The sequence below is a fragment of the Varroa jacobsoni genome, unplaced genomic scaffold, assembly GCF_002532875.2.
Source record: "Varroa jacobsoni isolate VJ856 unplaced genomic scaffold, vjacob_1.0 contig01035, whole genome shotgun sequence".
NCBI classification, from domain to species: Eukaryota; Metazoa; Arthropoda; class Arachnida; order Mesostigmata; family Varroidae; genus Varroa; species Varroa jacobsoni.
Window position 1 is genome coordinate 18,097 of NW_019214572.1, and position 17,217 is coordinate 35,313.

At 42.3% G+C, this 17,217-nt stretch overlaps 1 long non-coding RNA gene across 1 annotated transcript; it reads left to right on the plus strand.

The window, feature by feature from the left end:
• The first annotated feature begins 2,751 nt into the window (after positions 1-2,751).
• Positions 2,752-4,772, plus strand: LOC147751939 (uncharacterized). Its single transcript, XR_015315469.1, has 3 exons — positions 2,752-3,495; positions 4,084-4,191; positions 4,562-4,772. It is a non-coding gene; the product is annotated as an uncharacterized LOC147751939 (long non-coding RNA).
• Positions 4,773-17,217: the final 12,445 nt, after the last annotated feature.

Sequence of the window (17,217 nt, forward strand, 5' to 3'; positions counted from 1 at the left end):
ATGAGGCTGAATCAAGAATTAATGTTGAGGGGATTTGCTCCTCCTTTTCGGAGTCGTGAAGGCCTCAGGCGCGCCGTCTAGCGCCTGCCACGAAGACGAACTGCGACAGGAGTGCGCACATAGCGGAAGTGCACATAGAATGCAGTCAATTTTCACTTTGTAGAAATTGCAAGTGATGCTCGCAATCTCAGCTTGTAGCGGCCTCTCTATGCCCCTTAACTCGCGGGCCTTTTTGAATTTTTCGTTCTCCGCTTTGGTGTGGCGATGTATTCAGTTCAGGCCGACATTAGTGCTACGACAGCGAACAACAAAGATGATCATAATAACGTACTTTTTCTCAAAAGAGTAAAAGTGTTAGCAACTCAAACCGTGGGTGGTCTGCTTGTAATTTGCTCAAAAGTAATAAGGGAAAATGCATTGTTTTAATTCGAGATGTAGTAAAATAGTTCGTACCGGTACCCTGTCCCCCGTGAAAGTGCCTGCAGCTTGGTGGTGGCCAGAGGGGGAGAACGACCAGCGTCAACAGGGCCGGACACGACGTGGCCGATTGGACGAAGTAGTAACAGCGCTTTGTGCTTTGGGTTGAATGTCTGCGTAAGCGTTTATATGAAAACCCTATGTAACAACCTTGCTTCGAAACGCTGAGCACTTTGTAATGCTTTCTGTGAAATTCCTTTCGATAGGGACCGAACCAACCAATAGGCTGATGCACTGGATTTTCCAACGAGAGACTACTAAAGTATGGTTGGGAATGATGTACGATAAACACACATAGCGTCAAAATAAGAGCAGACAACATTGAAGATAAGATTGATTGACGTTCTAATGCTTTCGCTACGATTTTCATTGTACATAGCCTTGCTTTTCCTAGCGGCCGGTTAACAGGACAAACATGTCAGGTGGTCTTTGTTTCAAGCTTCATGCATTCAGACATGAATGCACAGAGTCGTACTCAAGCTATTAGTTCTAATATGAAAAAACTTGGTGAAAGACACTTGTAGGAATGAATGATGTAGAATGGAAAAAAAACAAGCAACTTTCTAATTAAAAGAAACTAATTCAGTGCTACTGTACCACTGAATTGTGAAAATACTGATGAAAACGTCTAGCGGCAATTTTCACTCTGGATGGAAATATGCTGTTCACGATGCGACTATGGGTCCGGGGAGGTTTTTAGGAGTCAGCAGGCCTAAAATAGAAAGGACACTATATATCTTGAGATTTATTTATTTTATTAATTAACGCTTTGTGCGATTCTATGTATAAATAGACTCGTATCATCAAAGCACTTGATGACAACACAGCTTTTCGAAGCGGTTCCAACTTGACGGCAACCAAGATGAACATATTGTGTGCTGGGCCATTACCTATATAAACACAGATACCGCGCTATAACACTGCAGCGTCTTCAGTTTCAATTCCAATGTACCCTTTGGAATTGAAGGAAAGGAACTTTTACCTGCCAATTTACATTAGATTTTCTTGTTACAACCATAGCATCATAGAGATACGCCAACCTTATAATCGATAGCTGAGCAAATAGTTCTTGTGGGTTGTCGATGTCGTCCATTGTCATCTTTCATCAACCCATTACGTCCAGCGTGATGTCATCGCTTCGGTTATGTTCCTCTGGCCCTACCTTTTTGTAGGGCAATTGAGGAAGGTACCCGATAAAATCATATGGCAATGTACGCTCACCCCCTTCTCTAACATTCATAGACGCGCAAACACATATGTCAGAGTTGTCCTGCTTTTGACGGGTCTGCCAAGCCGGCGGTAGCGGCATAGGCCAAACTACGTTCACGGCCAGCCGTTCCGTCCCCGAGGGAATCGCAGGGTCATCGAGGAAGCGGTTTCTTTGTGAGAAGAGGAGCCGAGAACCAAAACTGGATTCTAGTCGTCAGCTCAGAAAAGACGTGCGGAAGGTGTCAACAGAAAATGAGAAATCGCGAGGAGAGCTTATTTCCTAGGGTCGACTCTTATACACCTATATTCTTATATGAAACGGTTGTTCTAAAATGTTTGTCTTGGAGATGGTAGGGTACGACGATCGAAACGAAAATCCAGGAATTACAGCTGGATGGATTTTGTAAAGGTTCCTATCTATCAAGGATAGCTTTACAAAGGACGCCTGTTGTTAGGTGTGCCACATAAGTAGCACGGGTCGATGTTATTGAATAACTTGGTAGTAAATATTCAACCACGGTAGCTCGACTATGATGTTCGGAAAGGGCACACGTTGGAGCTTGGGAACGTTACGTGACCTCTAAAGTCAATACTACCCAAAACCCAATGCAATCATCTCACAAGGTTGGGCTCGCATTATCCACCTGCTGGAACATCTGCTTGTGTTATGCAATGCGTGATTTCTATTTGCGCAAAGTAAAACAAAAACCTCGTAGAAAACTGTCTTCTGAGTGTAACTAATATGTCTTGTATACATGACTACCCCATTACGTACGACGTCCTCTATTGTTGATCATGGAAAAACTTCTTTTCATCAGAGTCAGGGGGCTGGTCGCTTTCTCAGATATATCACGCTAAAAATTACCTCTTCGTCATTTTTTTTGCTCTCGTTTAACACGTCGAGAAATTCCGTTTCGCTGCTCGCTGAACCAAAAGAGTTTTTTTTAGCCGTTATGACTGGCTATATGCAGCGCCTGCAGCTTGTAAAACATTAAAAGGACATGACACTTCCGGCGCCGCTTTCGCTGTACAGCGCTCAGGCTCACTCGGCGTGTGAGTATTGCACCCACTGGACGTACAAGTAGAAAGCCGAACAAAATCGATAAAAGTTGTTAGATGAGAAAAACGTAGTTGCCAGTACAGAAATCGTCCTTATTGCCCTGCCAGCCTTACTTGTAACTAGGTAGCCTGCTTCCGTCCAGAACTGAACAGACGGGCGATTCGGGCCTTAGTAGGGGCTAATGAATAAAATTCGAGCGCAACGCATCGAATGGTCATGACAGTTTTTTCTAGCCCGAGTGGCTTCGGTTTCCGGTCGAATGCAGTCTGAACGACGTCTCTGTTACCGGTGCTGTTGCCTAGAGTTTCTGCGCTCTTTGGGACGCCGTCAAAAGACTGCGGTGCTGCGATTAAATAACTACACCGTAAGAACGCAACACGATATGGGAAGAAAAACAAGACGAGTTTGAGAGAGTTTAAGCGGCGTGGGACCGCAAGACGCTCTCGTTAACTCTTACTGGCTGGCGACTTCAGAAGCGCATCCTTCAAACACGATCTGCGACGAGCATCCGATTATGGAGAAAAGATGCGGCGTTGAGGGCAATCAACTAGAAAACCCTGTACAATAGTGAAGAACAGAAAGAGACTGCTTAAGTGCAATGTACCGATCGGCAGCAAGCCTAAACATATGAAAGCAAGGCATGCAGCAATACAGACTGATAAAGGATAGGTCTGCTCGGACTAAGTGGGGTAATTGTGCTGGAGCAACTAGTCCATGGTAAACGTGGCACCAAGTGTACATTTCATCTGGTAGGTTACCACAGGGTATAACGATCATGTACAGATAACTGAAGGTGTATATTATATATAGAGGCAGAATATACAAGTAACCTTTATTATAGGATTTAAATTGCTTTCTCGTATACCTACTTATAAGCACATAGCGCGTTCTGCAGACTAGTCGACCTTGTGACTGTGCAGGCCAAGTTGACCCTTATTATTTTAAGTTAAAATATTCGTGTCCTGGCACACGTTGCCATATGAGGTAGTGTTTCATCGTCAAGCAAAGTAATCTCGTCTACGTTACAGAGGGCTCTAAGATGCTTAGATGAATACGGTGGGTTCAGGCGTGGGTATCTTCGAGAAGAAGCTTGCGATGTGCCAACAATGGTAAACGACGATATTTCGTCAAAACAGACAGGGTTAACCGTCGCTGGTAAACATGCATTAACGGTCCGGGACAATGATTAAATACGTCGCGTAGATGTTATTGATAGTCATTTGCAGGGAGTGAGTATGGACACGTTCAGTAAATTATTAGTAGAAAATGGTTAGGTGAATGAATATCCGCTAAGCTGTCCCCATGGTAACTTAATCGATAATGTATTTGCTTGCTAGTCTTAGAGACACGTTGTGATCCAGGTTCAAACCCGGGAAAAGAAGACACGACTTCGTTTCATGCTGGAATCCAACTGTTTGATGAAATGCCCAACAGCGATATCGGAGGTAAAACTCGAACTATAGAGATTAAATGGTATATATGCAACGAACTATTATTATATGTATATTATGAAGAAACTTCGTCTTCGCCCATGCGACCACATTTTTCTACCTACATATATATCATGTCTATATTTATATATAAAATAAAACCATTTCAATGTCGACCTTCATATAGAGGAAATTTGGTTAGCTGAAAGCTTGTTTGCCAGACTCACAGCCGCAGGAACGACCACAGATCGTAACTCATAGATACAGAAAGAGTCAAGAAGAGCTTTACATGTATAGATGATGTGTGCTCTCATAATGAAACATTTGTTGTACACTATTCTATCTCTAATACGTTTCTTACAATAATCGCAGCCCGATTGGTTAGACTGGTTACAGATGTGATCATCATCTTCATAAAGACAATCTAAATACTTCAAAACGAGTGTGCAAGAATACTTTATAGTATATATAACCTGGGAGGGATATGACGCCTTGCCAAAACAAATGACACTGAAGGCGTTGCTGGATTCTATATCTTCATATATATGTTTATTAGCAATAAAATTAGCTGGGAACTTTCGAATTGGAATAACTTACGCGCTCAAAGGTCTCTTCGATGTTTAAACAAATAATCTATACGGTTTATGACGAATCCTGGAAATAATCATACAATGTAAATACTACGCTTACACAGAGCGCAACAAAATTACTCCTTGCTAAATCCACCTTATGCTATTTTATTGCAACCGTATTTCAATTCCCAGGTATTTGAACCATACGGAAAGAGCACGCAGATCTTTACTCAGCGTCACGCTTAATTACATCAACCTGACACGCGGGTAGATTCAAACCGTGGCAGAAACATCAACGACTAGCTTAAAAATCTATGAATAATTATATCTACTATTTGACACAATTTCCGTAGATGAAACTCTGTAAGACTGTACTGACAGTCCCACGTCATCATATGCCTGTACATACCTAAACCTTCAGCTCCATCGCCGATAAAAACACAAAAAAAGTTAGGCTTGCATACCCCTTCCTGCTCTATAACGCCATAGATATTAGACAGAAGCCATAGCAATTAGAAAATTTAAGCTATTTTCTGCCTGACGAAATATATGAATGTGCGTATAGAAGTATTCCCTCCAGACCTGACCGGTGATATGGTTGTTTTTATACGTTCGTCAGCGGCGGCGGCGGCAACAGCAGCGGTCCCTGCAAACCGTGAGCTCGAATGACATTCCCGACCGATGCGAGCTTCTACTTTAGTACGAGAGCGACATAGGAAACTGGCGGAGGCCAGGTTGGATGTCCTGGTCAGGATGAATGCGCACATGGTGTTCTATGTCCTGTCTTTGCTTTGACAGCTCAACGGTCCGGTAAAACTCGTGCCCGATGTCCAGCAGTGCGTGCGCCCAGACTGCTCCCTGCGGGAATCTCTTCATTTTATCAAGAGTTTGGCCTTGTCGTCGCCACCATGGTCGCGCTGCCGACATGAGGGAATGGTTGATGCGGGAGTAAAAGCACAAGCTACCAACGAGAGCAAGCCACTCGTTACAGCCATATACACAGAAGTGCATGTATTTTGCACACAATTGTCACTGTTGGCTGGAGGGCCTTTCAAGCGCTCAACTGTCGCAGTTAGGCGAGAGGCAGCACAAAACAACGGCTGACGAGGAGGATTTTATATAAGAGGAACGACCTGAGGGACTGGACGACAAGCACTCTTGTTGAAGAAGAAAGAGAAGCGTGTATAGGAATTGTAGTATCCATGCAGAAGAACGGAACACTTTGGAGCCGACTGGATAGCCAGCTAAATTGGGAACTGGAGAATGGGCTTGGGTGAACTGTTCTGAGGCTATGCAGCTTTACCTAGAGGGATTCGGTTCCAGCAAGTGGTTTGGGCCGAATAGGTGGCCGACGTGAGCACGAAACGAATATCCTATATACGACAACTTGGCCCGCAAGGCAATTTCGACGTTGCCTGTTACTCGGTCCTTATCTTATTCTTTCTCATTTTTTCTAGAAGGCAAGGTTTTTCAAGCAAAGGCAAGCAGAAAGAGCTGTATGTACACATCATACGCATAACGATAATCATAGCGCCATGTATCACTCGGGAATATCCAAGACTATGTTGAATGACATGTTGAAAGGCAGAGATACGTTCCGGATACAAAGTCGCTTCCTCGGCTGGTCGGTTGGTAGCAGAAAGCTGAATTCCTCTCTGCTGCGTTCTGTTGGTCGAGCGGTCCGACTTAAAAGCACGGATTGTTGTAATTAAGAATTTGGCTGCAGCGGCTCGTACCGCTTATGCTCCGATCGCTGGTTACTGCCTAGTAATTAGTCGTTCACGGTTCTCTACCCGCTGGCCTGCCCACAAAGATATGTACATATGTATGCATGGAAAGTGTAAGCCATAATCTTGGTTTAGTAATTCACTTTTTCTACATGGACAAAGGACGAAAGAAAAAGCTCCAGGCCAGTTTACGGGGCCTTTTTTTCGCAAACCGATATTTAGCAAGGATACTGGCAAACATGAACAGGTCCGCCTTCTTTGTGTGCAAGCAAGCGGCCAATGGGGAAAAAACCAGAGCTAACGGCACCATGCGGAGAGCCAATTAACCTCTCGCATGGTCACGGAAAACATTCATTCTTAGTTTTCAATGATTATAAAACATAGGTACGGTGCCTCCATGTAAGCTTGCAGAGAAGCGCAGATGTCAGGAAGAAGAGATTTGACAATAAAAAAAATAGTATGGTCCTCTTGACAGTGGAATGTATGGCTGACTGGAAAGGTAAAATTTAGAGTGATTCTAATTACAAGCGCATGGTTGTTATCCCTTGTGCATTTATACTACAGACATGTTAAGTACCAGTTTCGGTGGGACTACCTTGTCGCCAGCCAGTATCGAGGCAGCGAATACGCTTTTTTATATACATTATCTATAAGTGGCCAGGGGTACTCCTAAAATCACAAAATTTAACAATTTAGACTACAAGCTAGCTTTTGAATTTATTATTTAAGTTGCTTGGCTGGCTAACAACTTTTGTCCGCATCACCATCCCTCCCTGCGAGCTACTTCGTCTGTGTTGTAATCTTTTTTCTAAGAAACCATGGGTCGGGCGCTCCCGTGTCATACATGTATTCGGGCACAGAACCTTTCGAACAAGAAAATGTCCGTCCGAATGCTTTCAATTTTAGATAAAGAATGTATTTACATTAGTACAGCCTTTGTTGAGGCTTTACCACGTCTAATGATAAACGCATATTAAGTAATGAATATATATATATATATATATATATTTCGTAAACATTATTTTAAACTATATCGTTAACGTATTCAGCAAACGTGTACTACTAATAGGTCAAGCTGGATAACTTGCGGCCAGTGAATGGACCGAACCTGCCTTTCAAGGGCTCTTGAAAAATTCGGAAAAACAAGGCACGTACCTTTCCTTCGATATAACTACCCATAAGGACATGTGGTCGTTCGCAGAGAATTTTCCCAATCGGACGCATTGCGGATGACCGAATACCGATAAGAACTCCTTGACTTCGCTCATTCGACATCTTCTATCGAGTCGGCCCCGCATCCGTCCCTCATATACAACAACTAGAAATGTTCGAATCACAATTGACAAATCGCAACCGCTTCGGTGGATGAGAAGGGATAGGCCTATCGTCATGTACGTACGGCGTTGTGATTAGTAAGAAGCACTAGGTACGAGAAGAAGACACGAAGCCACATAGAGATCTGTGTGTATTTGAAAAATACTGTCAGCAATCAGCTTACTTTGCTTGTTATCCTGAAGTCTTTGAAAACAACCCATGCAAACCTAGATTATACGTATAGCTTATTTTGTTTCTAAAAAACATACTCTGTAGAGACATTTGACTTATTAGATTGGAAAGGAAAAAAAGTTTATGTGCCTTAAATTGTTTACCTCTTTTTGCTTGTTGCTCATTTTTGATATACCATTTGAGAGTGTGCTTCCTGTTCTATGTAACGGTATTGTATTATTGGTACAATTTGGGCTCGAAAGAACTCTCTAAAGATAGATGTTCCAGGTAGTGTTTTTTTTTGTCGAGGTTCTTTGTACTCAGCGTTTCATCGAGGCCAATACGCTGTCAAAACAATCTAGAAAATTCGCTTTATATACAGCAATGATGTTGTTGCTAAAAGGACTGCTCAGAAATAGTTAACCAAGTTTGAAACCTGTTTCCCAGACCTAGCGGTTATCCACGTTTTGGCCGACCACTTGAATTTGGTAAATTCAAGTGGCCAAAATATGAGAGCACATCTAAAGGAAGGACGCCAACACCAAAAATTGGTTGAAAAGCAGCCACACGACCTTCTATAATTATCTTAAGTTTTTCGGGTATGCACAGGAATTTGTAGCTTGGGTACGTCAAAAATTCTCCGAATTGACAAGGAGTTACGGCTTAATGCAGCATGTTCCCCAATATCGGGTATCACGCGGCCGCAATAATCAATTTGGCCAGGAATATCGTTGGCTATAGAAAAAAGATCTTCATCCAGAACCTTCGTCCAGCAGTTATTCTTTTAACCGAACAATTGATTTTTGTTTAATCTGTCTGGCAACGTTGTATGAAGTGAACCAGGCTATTCAAGAGATAAAACCCGATAAATAAGGTCAAATAATCCTGCTCCATTGCAGCACGGCAAACGCTTAAAGCTGCCCTCCTGGACTTCAAATGGCAAGTTTTATTACACTGCCCATATTCTCTAAATCTTGTGTCAGTTAATTATGTTTTTTTCCGTTCACTGGGCGACTAACTCTGAATAACCCTTCTTTCTACACGGATTAACGCAGGTAAAAAGTTTCTGACTGGTCGACATACATCGTTTGACAGCGAAATAAACAAATGACGAGAAATACATAACTTGTCACAGGCATAAAAATGTAACGTAACGTTTTCTGTTCTGTAAACCGGCATGAAAACTTTTATTCTAATTTAGTGTTTCAGGTTTTCGAATCTGGATAATGAGTAAATGTAGAAGTTTATTGAACCCAAGCCCAAAATTCTTTCCGTTACATAATCCTGACCGTATAGTATTTTGGATTTTTATTTCAAGACAACTATATTCTTGTATCAGTTAAATTCTAGAATTACTAGAATCTTTTAGCAAATGAATTTGGTATGACACATAATGTTTCTAACTGCACGATCGAGATTCCGTAATCCTTTGTTGATCTCATCTGCTTTTTTTCTACACATATCCACTTCTATTTATTTCGTATAGAACATGCGCACATCAGTTTATAAACACGGTAGCAACACCAGCCTCCTCGATTGCTGCAGCGTTGGAGGTACTATTATAACTCGGTACCCTTCAGTGTCCTAATTATCGAGGGCTGGGACGCACGCTTAACATGCCTCTCCTCCATTCTCACGGTATCCGTATTTTTTGTCTGTAGCGGCTACACCAACAGCAAACAGATGGCGCCACCACTACGGCGACCTCAAGATTGTATCTCAATCGAAAATTCGTTTTTCTGCTACCACTGCTACCAAGCTCCTTGTAGCCATCCAGTGTAATAACCAGCGACCAAGAGACGGAGACAGGAAGGCACCAATGTTACCCTTTTGCATAGGCACTAAAATCCGCTTTTTTTCCTGAGAAGTTGCGAAAATACTGTCTCTCTCCCTCTAACTTTTTCTTGCACAGAATCTCCATCGTTTCCTACTCTCTCTGTCTGGGCGAAATGGTCGATACATGGAGGGAAGATCCTGGGGTATGGAAGTGTTCCCTTCGGAGAAGGAACCCTGTCCCAGGAGTCCCGTTCGTTCATATATCACCACACTGTTTACAAGGACATTCATTAAGTCGTTCACTCATCACTGCACAACTAACACTACTTTTATCAAACCCACATGCGAGTACGTAGAAACCAGCATCTCTAAGCAGACGATCCGGTATGCTAAAACTAAAAGCTCAATACTCTCCACTGCTGCAGTATTGCGTTCCTACTGATCTGCCTAGTAGCCTCTTTTCTACCAGATCAGTAGCCTGTAGGCTACTGATCTGGTAGAAAAGGGCCCAGCGTGTAACCATGAAACGCATTCTAAGCGAGTTTTCTTCAGGATTTACTTGAACGAGCGAACAGATCCATTTTTACGAGAGATTGCGTTCAAACTATACGCGAGAGGGGTGCATGACGAGTCAGGCACTCAGTCGAGTACGAGTTACCTGTTTGTAGGGACCGATGGTTTCCTGGATGGTAGACACGTTTCTTGGATGTGTTGATATTTGTCATTGAAAAATCGTAGGTAACGGATATTAGGAAATCGAGCTTTGAGCGCTTGCGCAGCTCGTGGTGAAACATTTAGGCCGTATACTGATAATACGGTTAGCAGGACATTGCCTAAATTTAGACTAAAGTTGCTATGGTGTTAAAATAGCGGTACCATTCATAAAAACTGGAATGTTTATGCCACTTGCCTTGCTAATTTGCCAACGCTGAAGTAATTCCCAAAAATAGATTGAATACGTATTTTTTAATATTCTAGTAAGACTGAATGGCGCCCAACTCTTCCAAATAAAAAGATCAGTAATTCTAGATCCCAACTGCACCACTTGCCACAAAACGTCTCTCTAATTTTATTAAGCAAGGAATAATAGAGGGTACTCTTTTTTATCGATGATTTCGGATAGCTCAGTTCTTCATGATAGTAAAGCGAGGTAAAGGCTTTTGTCATTGTCAGCCTTACTCAAAATAGCTAACGTCAGCGATTCTTTAATCGATATCAAACCACCCTCAGTGTAGCGGTGAAAACATACTTTTTACAAGTATAGCTATACGCAGAGATCCATCAGTTCATATTCCAGAAATATTTCTTTCTGTCTTTTACAATCGATATATTAGCTCAAATTTACCTACTCATCACCATTATTGGGACGGCATATCTGTTTGCTAAAACCATACAGACGCTATACCTCGGTGTTCTCGTGATGAATCGATGACGGACCAGCGACGCTCCAAGCGGTCTCCTTTGACGCACGTTACCATTCTGGATCTGATATTTCAGCTGGATTTGACAACTTTTTGTTTCGAGAAACGTTTCCTGCTTAGTTCAAAAGCCGCTACCCTATTTACTTGCAAATATCTCCCTTCTCAATACTAGTCAATTATTTTACTCGCTTTTAAGCACATTCGTTGCTTCGATGCCGCTTTCACCCGCTTTCTGCCCTACGTATTACGCATTGTATTACGTGTACGCAATATTTTAGACACTTGAGTACTTATATATGTGTATTGTGGTGCCATACCTACTATCTGTGGGTGACACTGTTCCTTCTGTATAAGTTGTCTGTGCCATTTTCCATCCACTGGCCCTTACCATCTTGCGTCATGGCTATTCCCGCTGCCAGTAGCTGAGTTGCAGCTATCAGAAGTCCCAACCTTCAACCAGCTGCGAAAGCACGGATAGTATGGATAAATGTCTCCACACCTGTTCACTTTGCCCATTATCCTTCCAATCAGGTTCTTCTTGACGTTTTCGTTTTTCTTTTCTTCCAGCTTGTTTTTTTTACTGGGTGTTGAACACTGGCCCCAGTAAGCCGGCGCTTAACACGACGATAGAGTGTAAAAGCAGAGGCCGATGACGAGAAGACAAATCAAATTTGGACTTGAGGAGTTCCTGGCTGAGCGCTCTTTTGCATGAGGCGCCTACTGCTACCGGCAAAATCGCTTCCGCACCAGTATGTTCTTTTAGGCTCGTACAGCCAGCGAATGGCAGCGTAAAAGAAGTTGCAAACTTGATTAGCAGCTGAAGGAGAACAGCCTCTGCAAGTCTACAGCGTCTGTTCCGGCTCGTACTGTTGCTGCCGTTCGCTCATTGGCCTCTCTGTGCATGGGCTGTATCAACGTGCATAGGCTATGATGTAGCAAAGGAGAATGCCAGAGGAAACGAGCGCAACAGCAGGGTCCCTATCGAGGCCTTCGGAGCAGTTGAAGTCTTCGACGCACGGGTGAAGCACTGGCAAAGTCTCGATTCCGGCGTACCGCTCAAGGCAGCTATGGCAGTCTATACAACCGAGCTAAAGTAGATTCAAGAGCACATGCGAAGAGAAGTTCTTGTTACACATAGGCAAGACATAAAAAAATAGGCTCCAACAAAAAGAAGACGTTTCGCCGCGGTCCCATTCGGCTCTATACTAGTGCGCGCTCGCGCCTAACCACTTAGAAGCAACGGTGGCGGCAGGAGCAGCGGACAGCCAGAGACCAACAAAGAGAAGAGGCTTTTTTTTCCAGTAGATAGTGCGAACTCAACCTGGCGGCGAAGAGATGAACGAGAGAAAATTAGGCGAGACGAGAAGGAGGTTCCTGCTAGAACCCCCTTCTCGCCCCGCAGTGGGCACTGGGATAGCAGTGGGGCACTGAAACACAAACAAGAAACGATGAGAAAAGTTAGTGATAGCGAGAGAGTTGGTAAGCGCTCCGAATGGGGGCCAAGGAGATGAAGGCGTGAAGGAGGCGGAAATTTAAAAAGTGCGCGCGAACGGGAAGACGAGCTACGATCAGACGAGGGGCGGACCCGAAAATTTAAATTTTGAATTTGCTAGACACGGCGATGAAATCGTCGGCGAGTCGGTTTGGCTACGTTACTGCTTGCGGTACTGCTATTGCTCCTGGATGAAGCGAGGTGCGTGGGCGTGACTAGCTTTCCTCCACATCTTAAGCGAAGGAGTGTGAGCAAGAAAGCCCTTTGAAAAGACTGCAGTGAGTAAAGGTGGGGAAGTATAGTGAGCCTGAAAAGGAAAGTAAGCGGCAGAAAAGGACCAAGAAGAAAAAAGGGCGAACAGGGAAGAAAGCATTTTGGTCTAGCAGCATAGACAATGCGGAAATCGTGCAATTTATTACAGGCGAGAAGTTGACAAATACTTAAGCCGAATAAGAAAGAGAGCAATGGAAAGGATATTGTGGGTAAGTAAGTTTGTGTATTTTCGCGCATGACAGTAATTTGAATTAACCGCCATTGATGTTGGCGGCAGGTTGAACTCGCGTAAGTGTTGTGCAGGCTTCTAGGCAAAGAAGGCTTAGAAACTCTGCGTCGGTTAATCGACAAACGATTGACGATCGTGAATATTAGGTGAGACGTGAACGGATGTCGAAGGGAGAAATGCAATTCAATCGTATAGTTGTTTATGTAAATAGGCCATCTTAAGGTCAATACGTCTTGCTATTAAGGTGGAACGGGCCGTTCGATATCCGCTGATTGTAGGAAACCTAGATTTTGCAAACTCATTCGTTACTCGACTGGTTTCCGGTTAAATATTCGTGCCATTTAAAAACTGTGAGATTAAGAGCGACCTGCTTGTATAGTAACATAAAAGTGGTTTTATTGTCTGTAATAATCAGCGCGATACATCTATATAAACGCTTGTAAGAATTAGGACAGGGTTGCTGTCCTTTAACTAACGAATATATGCTTCCATCCTCTGTTGTACCCTATTATGATTGATATGAAAACCTCCGATGTTTAGTAGATCATAGAAGGTGGACAAACGCGATTTGTCCCCATATGGTATCGAGCTCCACCTATAACCTTTTCCGGTGTCTTTGTCTGTGGTACGCCTAAGGATATCAATGTTACCACTCATTTCATGTACATAGTTGCTGTGGACACATCCTTTGTCTAACTACATGCCTTAGTACTCGTCTCCAACACGCGCCCACTGACGCGTAGTATGCATCCATCTACTTGTATATTACTGTGCTAGCCTCAGCCGATATTAATACAGTGCGGTTGCATTTCTGTTATCCGCTTTTTTCTGCGTGCTGAAGAGAGGACAGTCCCTCCAATAGCACACCTATCATCCTGTTTCTTTTTATTGCCTGTCACTGCTGTTACTTCGTCGTCGTAATTGTATGCGGAGTGTTTTCATTGCCTTTCCTCTTTCTCATACAATGAGTCTCTTGAAATAGTCCATTCTCTTGGGAAATCCGCCAGGAGCACACAATCGGCTTTCTGCTTCCAGAGAAGTAGTGCGCTGAGTAGTAATACCGATTGACCAGGCCAAGCCATCGGTCTAATTGCTGCTCTAATCCACTTCCATGGCTCTTCCGCCTCCCCCGCAACCCCCTTAACAAGAGAATATAAGCGGTAGTGATATTAGTGGCGGTAATGCCAAGAGCAGACTTTTGACGGCGGACGAACAACGAGAAAAGATTTGCTTCTTTGCGGTATTCGATGGCTGCAAGGTTTAGGTTTCTTTTATGGATTAATTAATCGGCCACTTAGCTGAAATCAAATGATCGGTTCCTGTTAAATGCTAAGTCTTTCTCTCGTCTTTCCTCAAATTGATACTATTTGAAAAGACCTCGCAGTTGATATTGCTTATAGTTGTAGAACATTATTTGATATTGAATATAAGACAGTATTATTGGATATATATATATATATTATTTACACACGAACTTTATATATATATAAAGTTCGTGTGTAAATAATACGTATGTGTGTATTCTGTATCGTTCATAAGCCTGTCTTAATTTCATTGCGCTCGTTATTTCATCAATGGACTTATAGCTTGAGCTCAGGCGCCGAAGAGGGTCGATGTTTCTGAATAGACGCATTTTCCATACCTGCTCTGCTGGCACTTTTGAAAGAGGTCGGCCGACAGGCACTTCGTAAATTGACCGAATATCGTATATCTATGCGGTCATCATGTGACAATCGTGAAATATTTGAAATCCATAAAATTTTGTGAGAAGGCTAGAATTAAAGGCCTGCGTTTCCCATAAGCTGAACGAAGAACATGATGAAACACATTCGTGCTTTCAAAATCTTTCCCAGACTCATTTTTTATACGCAGCCATAACAACAGATTTTTTTTACACAGAACTGTTACGGCTGATGAGAAGTAATGACAATATGAAGTACAGGAAGGAATGCATAGCTTTGAAAGGCACGTTTTAGCACGATCCTAAGCCAGATCTCTGTTCTAGATAAACCCCGATCTACATTTGATGCGACTGAAAAGATCTTGTATCCTGACAAGTGTTCGAAACGACCAAAACGTTTAACGAGCATCTGCATCCGCATGCCCAGTTTATGTGTTAAATAGGCTGGACCATTTACCTCGGAGAAAGTTATAGTAAATACGCGCCACCATATTCATTTGACGCCGATGAATTGCCACCGCTGGCGAACTAAATTAGTAAATGTACATTTGATAATGAAGAGAATCTCAAACATTGCCTGCACATCAAAGTTTCTGCCGCGACGTACCAAAGGAACAAGGCGGGTACAAAGTCGTAGAGAGTGACAGAAAATATTTGAGAAGTTAACCCGTTGCAAGGGTCCTACCAGAATTCGTGTTGAAGCCCGTTTCCTCAAAAAAGTACTGGGGGCTTACACATGGGACTTAAATATGTCTTGCGTATCCTCTAGTCGACTTGAACTTGCCATCCGAGGATCTATTTCGTCGCTTTGAGTTTTCAAACTGGGGGCAAAAATTCTCAAAGGTTCATGGGGATTTCTTTGTTTCGGGTGCGGCAAGGAACAACGAGTAGATAGGGACGATACTTGCCATATATGGGTTCCATCATAGATTTCGCAGAAAACCAGGTTTCTACGAGCCTGGCGATACATCTAGCTGCTTCAGATGCGGAAAAATTGTGATAAGATCACGCCGCTCGTTGTCCCCTTTATATTATTGTTAGAACGTCGGGCAAATCTTTCGGATTAGATTTCTAAGCTCAACAAAACTCATACAGCCCGTATGACAGAAAATGTTCCTAATCCTATAAATTATTCGTGATGTTGGAATATTATGTTGTTGACCTGTATTTATACAATCATGGGCCACTACCTACTAAAGCTGAGTAAATGAAATTTGGCTTTTTCCGTTAGATATGACGCCCGCTATTTCTTTTACACTGTTCTAAAGGTTTAAGTATGTTTCTTAAATGGCTGCTTAAAATACAGTTCTTTGTTTCTGCGGAGGTGAAAGTTCATGTTTGTGTTTGATGCGTAAACACCTATGAAAAATTCCCACCGTAGGGCCGCTGAGGCCAAAGACGGTTCTACAAATGTAGTAAAACTAGGTCATAAAGGACAAAGCACGGCAAATTGCAAACTATTTTGCACTCTCATTATTTGAAAGCGATATGTGCTCATTTTGATTCATGGCATACAGAACATATAATACATTAGAGTTTTACATTCTGTGGACTCTGAAAAGGCTACATTTCCGATAGAGTGTTCAACTCCATTTGGGTCGCTGTACTTGGGTCGTGTTGTTTAGGGCGCTGTAAACTGGGTAGAATTCAAATATGCCGAAAGTGCGGTAAAACCGTAGTTGAATAGAATGTTGGATCCATTTGTTGGTTAGAGAAACTCAAATAGGAGATAATTCTGCGTAGGCAAGCTTCTACAAGTGGCATATATATGTATATATATATATATATACATATTTTGCCACTTGTTTGATATAAAGCATACAACAAAACTCATATATAAAACTATACAGAAATGCTAGATTTTTTTACAATGTGTACTCTAAAAGGTATTATTTTCGAATGCTCCTACAGGGATGCTCATGACAGGTTCGGGTCATACCATAAACTTCTGCGACCCACTGTTGTAGCCCTGGCTACTTGTACTCAACATACACTCACTATTGAAAACCAACGCTAATGCTTATTTTCCTACATAAGAAGCTGTGTAATAGTGCACTGTACTCCTACAATCTTAAATTATCTGCTGATAACTCAAGGACATCAATTCCCGACATTGTCTACCATTCAGTTGAACAACAAAATTTGCTTTTATTATTTTACGAAACAGTATATGATGAAATATATGATAATAATAATAATAATAATAATAATAATAATAATAATAATAAATAAATATAAAGACATAAATAAGTAATAAAATAACATTTTTGCACCTACGGATTCATAATCAATGTAGCAGACTGAATATAGCCCATCTAGCCTAAACAGCACTTTTAAGAAACGGATAGTGTTTTCCATCATTTCGGATCCTAGCGCTTTACTGGT